Source organism: Lolium rigidum, chromosome 4 (genome assembly GCF_022539505.1).
Source record: "Lolium rigidum isolate FL_2022 chromosome 4, APGP_CSIRO_Lrig_0.1, whole genome shotgun sequence".
In the NCBI taxonomy this organism is placed as follows: Eukaryota; Viridiplantae; Streptophyta; class Magnoliopsida; order Poales; family Poaceae; genus Lolium; species Lolium rigidum.
Window position 1 is genome coordinate 148,387,811 of NC_061511.1, and position 10,620 is coordinate 148,398,430.

Here is a 10,620-nt window from a genome sequence, read left to right on the forward strand (position 1 = left end):
TATTTTCGAAATGTTTGCCTACCTGTATGCTATTTAAAATGGAGAGTACGAAGAGCAAGTCAACCTCTCCGATCCCGGATGCCCAGTGGTTAGAAAGGTCGCAAAAAGGACAAAGACCTGCAGCTGGTGCGTCCGATTTTTTTGGGGCCTCTTTGCACGAGAACGTGCGGCCAAAACCAGGCTTTTGAAACGAGCCACAAAACCAGATTTATGGGTTAGTAACATATGCTCAACCACCAAAAGCTAGAATTATGTAAACTAAGCAAACAACTTGTGTAACCGAGCACTAATCTAAGGAGGTCTACACTAAGCCATGATCGAGCCCATAAAGACGGATGGATCCAGCAAACTATGTTAGGATGATGTTTGGTTGGACAAGGGAGTAAAAGATACCCATCGGTTGATGCATTGTGGGACACAAGTACGCAAAGGTTTAGTGCTATCAGAACAATGCTAAACGTGTATTTTAGTTTACAAGGAAAAAAAAGAACAATGATATACACTAGAAGAACAATAATACTCTACCCAAATGTATTGCATCATTGGTCGGAGCGTTAGGCCCATGTCTTCTTTGGCAACTTGACTGTGTATGCTTGAATCATGCGCATGACATCATGGGACCTCTTTTCTTTATCAGCCTGCTGATACATGGGAGTGTGAGGCAGCTTCTTGCTTGTTTGATTTGCTCTACTACAAATCTTAGGTGTCCAACTAATGCAACATTTTTTTTACAATATTTTTAGTAATGGAACATCCTTTTATAACAATTTATTCTCCGTAAACTTGCAAAAAATGTTGCAACATTTCGGGCAAACCTTAGTAGGAAATGTACGCATGAAAACTGTTTTGGGCAGCAAAACTAAAAAAAGGTCACCACTTCCAACAAAAATAACCAATGCATCCAACAGTTATGGCATGCGCATCCAACATTACAAAAACACATTTTCAGCATTGGAGAATTCTCTTTATCGGACGTGCCCATTACTAATTGCAATATTTTGCGCATGGTTGCACAACAGAGACAAGGTACTTGTTGAATTTTGAAAGACCATTTGCAACATCGAGAAATTTAAAAAATTGACTCCACACCGTCATGCACCGATACCACACCGGGCACAAATCTGACACACTGGAGGTTATTCGGAATCAAATCAGGTGAACACCCTACCAATCCGCTCGCGAGCCTCGTCTTCTCTGGGCCCGATGGAGTTTGGTGAGCTCTACCACAACATCTATGGCGATCTCACTGGGTTTCACTTGGCGCACTGCGAGAGGTTGTGGCAGCAATATTGTCGTGGAGAAGCAGCAGCGGAGCGACATATGTGGCCAACAAGCGCATAGGAACATCAAACGTGGCCAAGAAGCAGTGCATATAGGAGTTGTGGCAGTCGTTTAAAGGATCTATAGTGCTGGTCGAGCAAGCTGACAAGAGCAAAGGTTAGGGGAGGTGCACGCAAGGAGGAAGCACCGCCTGGGGGAAACCGTGTGTGTAGGGATGAAAGTTGAGCGGATACGAATGAAACTGAGTGGTGCCACATTTGTTTTCATATTTTTTACGGAAACAAAAAGAAATACAAAAAGGCCAAAAATAAAAATGGAAGAAGATATTTTCTGAAACAGATACATACCGGATACGGTGCGGAAGGGGAGTAATGCAGATATTCATCGGAACCAAGAAACCCCTTGAATCATGCAAAAAAATCAAGCATTCCAGCGAATCAACAAACTGCTTTCCCAATTCTAGTGTGGTGCTTGATTAACTAGGGATAGAAGAAGTTCCTGTTGGAGATATGCCCAAGAGGCAATAATAAAGTGGTTATTATATATCTTTGTGTTTATGATAAATGTTTGCATACCATGCTATAATTGTATCAACCGAAATATTGATACATGTGTGTTATGTAAACAACAAGGAGTCCCTAGTAAGCCTCTTGTATAACTAGCTTGTTGATTAATAGATGATCATGGTTTCGTGATCATGAACATTGGATGTTATTAATAACAAGGTTATGTCATTAGATGAATGATATAATGGACACACACACCCAAATAAGCGTAGCATAAGATCACGTCATTAAGTTCAACTTGCTATAAGCTTCCGATACATAGTTACCTAGTCCTTCGACCATGAGATCATGTAAATCACTTATACCGGAAGGGTACTTTGATTACATCAAACGCCACTGCGTAAATGGGTGGTTATAAAGATGGGATTAAGTATTCGGAAAGTGTGAGTTGAGGCATATGGATCAAGAGTGGGATTTGTCCATCCCGATGACGGATAGATATACTCTGGGCCCTCTCAGTGGAATAACATCTAATTAGCTTGTCACAAGAGATTACATACCACGGTACGAGTAAAGAGTACTTGTCGGTAACGAGGTTGAACAAGGTATGGACATACCGATGATCAAACCTCGGACAAGTAAAATATCGCGAGACAAAGGGAATCGGTATCGTATGTAAATGGTTCAATCGATCACTAAGTTATTGTTGAATGTGTGGGAGCCATTATGGATCTCCAGATCCCGCTTTTGGTTATTGGTCGGAGAAGAGTCTCAACCATGTCTGCATAGTTCACGAACCGTAGGGTGACACACTTAAGGTTTGATGTCGTTTTAAGTAGATATGGAATATGGAATGGAGTTCGAAGTTTTGTTCGGAGTCTCAGATGGGATCCAGGACATCACGAGGAGGTTCGGAATGGTCCGGAGAATAAGATTTATATATAGGAAGTCACTTTCCAAGTTTGGAAATGATCCGGTGCATTTATGGAAGGCACTAGAATGTTCTAGAACCTTCCGGATGAAATCACCATGGAAGGTGGAGTCCCGATTGGACTCCACCAAACCCAACGAGCCAACCAAGTGGGAGGGTGGAGTCCATGGAGGACTCCACCTCCTTGGCCGGCCATAGAAAGGGGGAAGGGGAGAGTACCTGTCCCTCTAGGTTTCGTCCATAAGGCAGTTTTTGAATTGGGGTCTTATTCGAAGACTGTGGGCAAACCCTTGGGGTTCCACCTATATAATGAGGAGGAGAGGGAGGGGGCAGGCTTGTACTTGGCCGCACCACCATAGGGGCTCCTCGGCCTGCGCCCCTACCCCCTCTCTCCCAAACCCTAGCGCACCTCCCTCCTCATACACCTCCCGTAGCGCTTAGGCGAAGCCCTGCTGGAGTTCTCCACCACCACCGCCACCACGCCGTCGTGCTGGCGGGATTCCGAGGAGGATCTACTACATCCGCTGCCCACTGGAACGGGGAGAAGGACTTCATCATCAACACCGTACGTGTGACCGAGTACGGAGGTGCTGCCCGAATGTGGCACCGTCAAGATCTTCTACGCGCTTTTGAAAGCGACAAGTGATCGACTACAGCAACAACGAGATCTAATCTCGTAGGCTTTGGAAATCTTCGAGGGTTAATCTCATGATCTTCTCGTTGCTACCATCTTCTAGATTGGATCTTGGCTTGTTATTCGTTCTTGCGGTAGGAATTTTTTTTGTTTTCTATGCTATGAATCCCATCAGTGGTATCAGAGCCGTGTATATGCATAGATTGGTTGCACGAGTAGAACACAATGGTTTTGTGGGCGTTGATGCTTTTGTTGTCTTCAGTTCGTGTACTTTGCATCTTGCGGGATGGTGGGATGAAGCGGCCCGGGCTAACTTTACATGACCGCGTTCATGAGACTTGCTCCACGCTCGACATGCAACTTGTATTGCATAAGTGGCTTTGCGGGTGTCCGTCTCTCTCACCATAGTGAAGATTCAATCTACTCTTTCTATTGACAACACTAGTATCACCGTTGTGGTTCATGTTCGTAGGTAGATTGGATCTTACTCGAAAACCCTAAACCACGTAAAATATGAAAACCAAATTAGAGGCGTCTAACTTGTTTTTGCAGGGTTTGGTGATGTGATATGGCCATGATGTGATGATGAATATGTATGAGATGATCATTATTGTATTGTGGCAACCGGCAGGAGCCTTATGGTTGTCTTTATATTTCATGTAATAGTATTATTTCAAAGTAGTTGTAATAGTTGCTACATGTGGTGGACAACCATGAAGACGGCGCCATGGACCTTGACGCTACGCCGACGATGATGGAGATCATGCCCGTTGATGATGGAGATCACGTCCGTGCTTTGGAGATGAAGATCAAAGGCGCAAAGACTAAAGGGCCATATCATATCACATATGAATTGCATGTGATGTTAATCCTTAATGCATCTTATCTTGCTTAGATCGCGACGGTAGCATTATAAGATGATCCCTCACATTAATATCAAGATAATAAAGTGTTCTCCCCTCGTATGCACCGTTGCTACAGTTCGTCATTTTGAAGCATCTCGTGATGATCGGATGTGATAGATTCTACGTTCACATACAATCGGTGTAAGCCATGTTGCACACGTGGAAATACTTGGGTTTGCTTGACGAGCCTAGCATGTACAGACATGGCCTCGGAACACAGGAAACCGAAAGGTTGAACACGAGTCATATAGATGATATGATCAGCATGTTGATGTTCACCATTGAAGCTACATCATCTCACATGATGATCGGTTTTGGTGTAGTCGATATGGATCGTGTACCACTAAACAACTATGAGGGATGTTGAATTAAGTGGGAGTTCATTACTAATTAGATTAAAACATGAACTAATTATCATGAACATAGTCTGAGTAGTATTTTGAATTAAATTTGTAGAATTGGCATCTGTTATCTACCATGCGCTAGTCTTGTAATTGAGATAGAAATACTTGTCAGCTGGCCACCTCATAGGGTGGCGCGGCCCCACCTTCTGCCACGCCGCCAGGTGGGGTGGGCCCCTCGGGACTCCACCGACGCTGCCCATTCGCCTATATATTGCCCCAGATGCGAAAACCCTAAATAAGCCAGTCATATTCCACCAAGGGTTCCGCAGCGCCGCCGCCATCGACGACAAGTTTCGGGGGACAGAATCTCTGTTTCGGCACGCCGCCGGGACATGGAATTGCTCCCGGAGTCATCTCCATCGACACCACCGCCATCTTCATCACCGCTGCCGACTCCCATGATGAGAAGGGAGTAGTTCTCCCCGAGGCTGAGGGCTCTACCGGTAGCTATGTGGTTCATCTCTCTCCCATGGTGTGATCTTTATGTGATCATGAGCTTTGTAATCTAGTTGAATATGTAGATGTTACTCTTGTCTATTATGCACTCTAGAGGTTACTTTAATATGAACTCCGGAGTCACTCTCCACGGTGTGATGGTGACGGTGTGCGCATCGTGTGGTGATTCCTTTATGACGTTGTGGAGCTTGTTTACTCCGGCTTGAGGTGTGCTTTTGCAGCCCTACACAATGAATGGTGTTTGTTATCCAACAAGAGAGTGTTTGAGAGTAGCATTTATTTATTCAATTATGTGATCATTGTTGAGAGTGTCCACTAGTGAAAGTATGATCCCTAGGCCTTGTTTCTAAGCATTGAAACACCGTTTCCAACAAGTTCGCTACATGTTCGCTTGCTGCCATTTTTATTTCAGATTGCAATTACTACTTATAATCATCCATATTACTTGTATTGCACTATCTCTTCGCCGAACTAGTGCACCTATACATCTGACAAGTGTATTAGGTGTGTTGGGGACACAAGAGACTTCTTGTATCTTAATTGCGTGGTTGCTTGAGAGGGATATCTTTGACCTCTACCTCCCTGAGTTCGATAAACCTTGGGTGATTCACTTAAGGGAAACTTGCTGCTGTTCTACGAACCTCTGCTCTTGGAGGCCCAACACTGTCTACAGGAATAGAAGCGTGCGTAGACATCAATCATATCATCCATATGACTTGTGTTCAACCTTTCGGTTTCCTGTGTTCCGAGGCCATGTCTGTACATGCTAGGCTCGCCAAGCAAACCCAAGTATTTCCGCGCGTGCAACATGGCTTACACCCGTTGTATGTGAACGTAGAATCTATCACATCCGATCATCACGAGATGCTTCAAAACGATGAATCGTAGCAACAAGTGCATACGAGGGGAGAACACTTTATTATCTTGATATTAATGTGAGGGATCATCTTATAATGCTGTCGTCGCGATCTAAGCAAGATAAGATGCATAAAGGATTAACATCACATGCAATTCAGAATATGTGATATGATATGGCCTTTCTTCTTGTGCACACGAGCATGATATGACAGTGTATATGCTATGTTAGTACTCGGTCTAAATTGCAATGGTCTATCGTGCACTCTAAGGTTACTTAAATATGAACACCGAATGTTGTGGAGCTTGTTAACTCCGGCTTGAGGGAGCTCTTGTAGCCCTACACAATGAATAGTGTTTGTCATCCAACAAGAGAGTGTAGAGAAAGTAGTATTTGTTTATTCAGTTATGTGATCAATGTTGAGAGTGTCCACTAGTGAAAGTATGATCCCTAGGCCTTGTTTCCGAAAATCGAAACTCCGTTTATTTACTGCTCTACTGCATGTTTACTTGCTGCCATATTTATTTCAGATTGTTATTACCACTCATATTCATCCATATTACTTGTATTTCACTATCTCTTTGCCGAACTAGTGCACCTATACATCTGACAAGTGTATTAGGTGTGTTGGGGACACAAGAGACTTCTTGTATCTTAATTGCAGGGTTGCTTGAGAGGGATATCTTTGACCTCTACCTCCACTGAGTTCGATAAACCTTGGGTGATTCACTTAAGGGAAACTTGCTGCTGTTCTACGAACCTCTGCTCTCGGAGGCCCAACACTCTGTCTACAGGAATAGAAGCGTGCGTAGACATCAAGCTATTTTCACGGCGCCGTTGCTTGAGGAGGTGAGGTAAAGGTATTCACATCCTCCGACTACTAAGCTATTTCCTAGCACTGTTGCCGGCGTGTGAGTGCTCGAAGCTATTTCCTTTAGATTCTGCATTTATATCTTTTTGTTTCTTGTTTTTATTTTCACTAGTTAGGCTTAATGGAAAACAACCAAAAAATTAGAGATCTTTATGAACTTTATATTGAATTAGGACATGATGTGTTTGAAGAGAGAATTAAAAAACCCATGGAACTTTGTTTGCAAAATAGTTGTAGCAATGTTTTTAGCATGAATTCTTTGAACACTATTATTTTTAATGCTATGGAAAAGTCTAAGCTTGGGGAAGCTGGTTGTGATATTTTTAGTCCCCCAAGTTTTGAGGAGAAAATTTTCTTTGATGATACTTTGCCCCCATTTATTATGATTATAATGATAGTGGTATTTTGGTGCCACCTACTATGGAGGATAAAGTTTATTATGATTATACCATGCCTGCAATTTATGATGATTACAATGATGGTTGTGATAGTTTTACTCCCACTATTACGAATAAAACTGATTATGCTTATGTGGAGAGTAATGATACTTTTATGCATGTGGATCATGATAAGAATGCTTTATGTGTTAGCTATATTGTTGAGTTTATTCATGATACCACTGAAAATTATTTTGAGAGAGGAAAGTATGGGTATAGAAATCTTCATGTTACTAAATTTCTTCTCTTTATGATGAATGTTTTGAGCTTTCTCTTGATTTGCTTTTATTTGCTGGGTACTTTAAGACCTACTGGTCCTTATGAGAGAGAGAGACACGATTTCATATATCACAATAATATTAAGTCTCCTCTCCTTGTGTTGACATTTTTGAAGTTACACTTGTTTTGTCTTCCTATGCTACTCACTCTGTTCTTCATTGACTTGTTTTCTTACAAGGCTCCTATGCATAGGAAGAGTGTTAGATTTAAACATGTTTTATATATGCTTCTTGATGCTCTCTTTTCAACTCTCATCTTTATGTGAGCATCATAAAAATCACTATGCCTAGCTAAAAGGCGTTAAAGAAAAGCGCTTATGGGAGACAACCCATCGTTTTTATTTTCTGTTATTTTTGCTTTTCTTTTTGTTTTGAGTCAAGGTGCTTCTTACTTCTGTAGCAATACCTTTGTATTTTTATTTTCTTGCATTGTTGTGCCAAGTAAAGTCTTTGATAGAAAGTTGATACTAGATTTGGATTTCTGCGGAGAAACAGATTTTTAGCTGTCACGAATTTGAGCTTTCTCTCTGTAGAAAAATCTAAAAATTCTGAAAAAATTCATGAGTAATCCTCAGATATGTACGCAACTTTCATTCAACTGGAGCTTTTCCATCTGAGCATGTTAAGTGCCTCGAACAAAATCGTCTTTATAGACTGTTCTGTTTTTGACAGATTCTGCCTTTTATTTCGCATTGCCTCTTTTACTGTGTTTGAGTGGATTTCTTTGCTCCATTAAATTTCAGTAACCTTGGGTAATGTCCAGAAGTGTTGGTAATAATTGTGTCCATGCAGAACATGTGAATTTTTGATTATGCACTAACCCGCTAATAAGATTACTTCGAGTTTGGTGTGAAGGAAGTTTTCAAGGATCAAGAGAGAAGGATGATATTACATGATCAAGAAGAGTTAAAAGCCTAAGCTTGGGGATGCCCCCGTGGTTCATCCCTGCATATTTCAAGAAGACTCAAGCTTCTAAGCTTGGGGATGCCTGGGCATCCCCTTCTTCATCGACAATTTATCAGGTCATCTCTAGTGAAACTATATTTTAATTCCGTCACATCTTATGCACTTTACTTGGAGGGTCCGTGTGCTTTTATTTTCGTTTTGTTATCTTAGTTCTCTGAATAAATCGGATCTTAGCATGCTTGTGTGGGAGAGAGACACGCTCGCTTTTTCATTTGAACACCCGGTGTTCTTCGCTTTACTTTTAATGTTCATGACAAAAGGCTCGAAAAGCCGCTGTAATTGCTACTTACCATTTGGTTGGAAACGAGAAAATGCATGCATGTGGTAGTTGGTATATTGTCTTGAATAATTTGATACTTGGCAATTGGTTTTAAGCTCTCAAGTAGATCATGTTTAAGCTCTTGCATCATGTAGTTTAAACCTATTAGTGGAGAACTTCAACGGTAGAGCTTGCTGAAATCTGGTTTGCATGATTTGATCTCTCTAAGGTCTAGATATTTTACTTGGTAAAAGTGTTTGAGCAACAAGGAAGACGAGCTAGTAGAGTCTTATAATGCTTGCAATATGTTCTTATGTAAAGTTTTGTTGTACCGGTTTATACTTGTGTTTGCTTCAAATAACCTTGCTAGCCAAAGCCTTGTAATTCTGGAGGGAATGCTTCCTCGTGCATCCAAAAACCTTGGAGGCTAAACCCATGCCGGCCTGTGATCCACCAGTAACTATCACATTTCATATGTGGCATTTTTCTGCCATTCCAAGTAAACACTTCATGTGCTACCTTTAAACAATTCAAAACTTTATTGTTACTTCTATTTAGCTGGGCTGCTTTATAGCTTATGAGAAGTATGTGGGTGTTTATCTTTCAACTTTGTTGGGCAGACTTTCACCAACGGACTAGGTGCGCATGCACCGCTTATCCACACTTTTCAAAACGTGAGTCGCAACAGGTGCCTAAATTCCCCAATTAATTAACTTTCATTAATAATTCTTCTACATGTTTTGCCCCGATGATCAAGAAGCAACTTAATTTTGCACAGACACTCTCCTGGTATAGGAAATATTGGGCTGCACCCAGATCTGAAGTAATATGGTTTCAGAAAAAGCAAAAGGCTGGGAGGAGGCCATCTATAAATAAAACAAAAAAACAGCATGTGTAAACAAAAAGAGAAGAGGGATGATCTACTCTTGGTCAGAGATAACTCCGTCATGGGGAGGTTTCGCTCTTTGGAAAGTCTGTTTGAAAAGGGGTTGAGGCCTACTACTATTCGTTGACAACGCATAAACACCCTCTTAAAATCCTTATTTTATGCCTTCTTTATGATTTCAAAACTTGAAAGCTCTATAAGATTTAATCCCCGCTTCCCTCTCTCTCAAAGGGACACTTTTACTTTATGTTGAGTCACTTTTACCTACTTCTTCTATCTTAGAAGCAAACACTTGTGTCAACTGTGTGCATTGATCTACATGTTTGTACATCGTCAATGTTTCACCACTATACACAATACAAATATGCAATATTACTTATAATACACACTCTTATTGCACATCATATTACTTTGTGCTGGATAACTATCCATGAGATATGCATGTTGGAAAGTTGAAGGCAATTAGTCAACTTAAATCTTTCAGCGTTTCAAAACCTTTTATTAAGAATCTATTGTTTATGAGTTAACTCTTACAAGACTTTGATGCTTGTCTTGAAAGTACTATTCATGAAAGTTTTTTTCTATATGATCTTAGCTTGTTTAGTCATTATCTTTGAATAAAGGGCAACCATATCACTGCTTTGAGTCACTCATTCATCTCATATGCTTTAAGGTAGTATTGATCAAGATTTATGCTGGCAGCATGTCACTTTAAATTATTCTTTTTATCACACCTAATTATAGCTTATAGGAACCAAGCTTGGGATGCTTGATACGCTTCCAACGATTCACTTTCTTATGTTCCATGCTAGTTTTATGACAATACCTACATGTTTTATTCACACTTTATAGTCGTTTTATGCATTTTCCGGGGACTAACCCATTAACAAGATGCCACAGCAAGGCCTTCTGTCATTGTTTTGATCAGAGTGCTGGTTTACAAATATTCT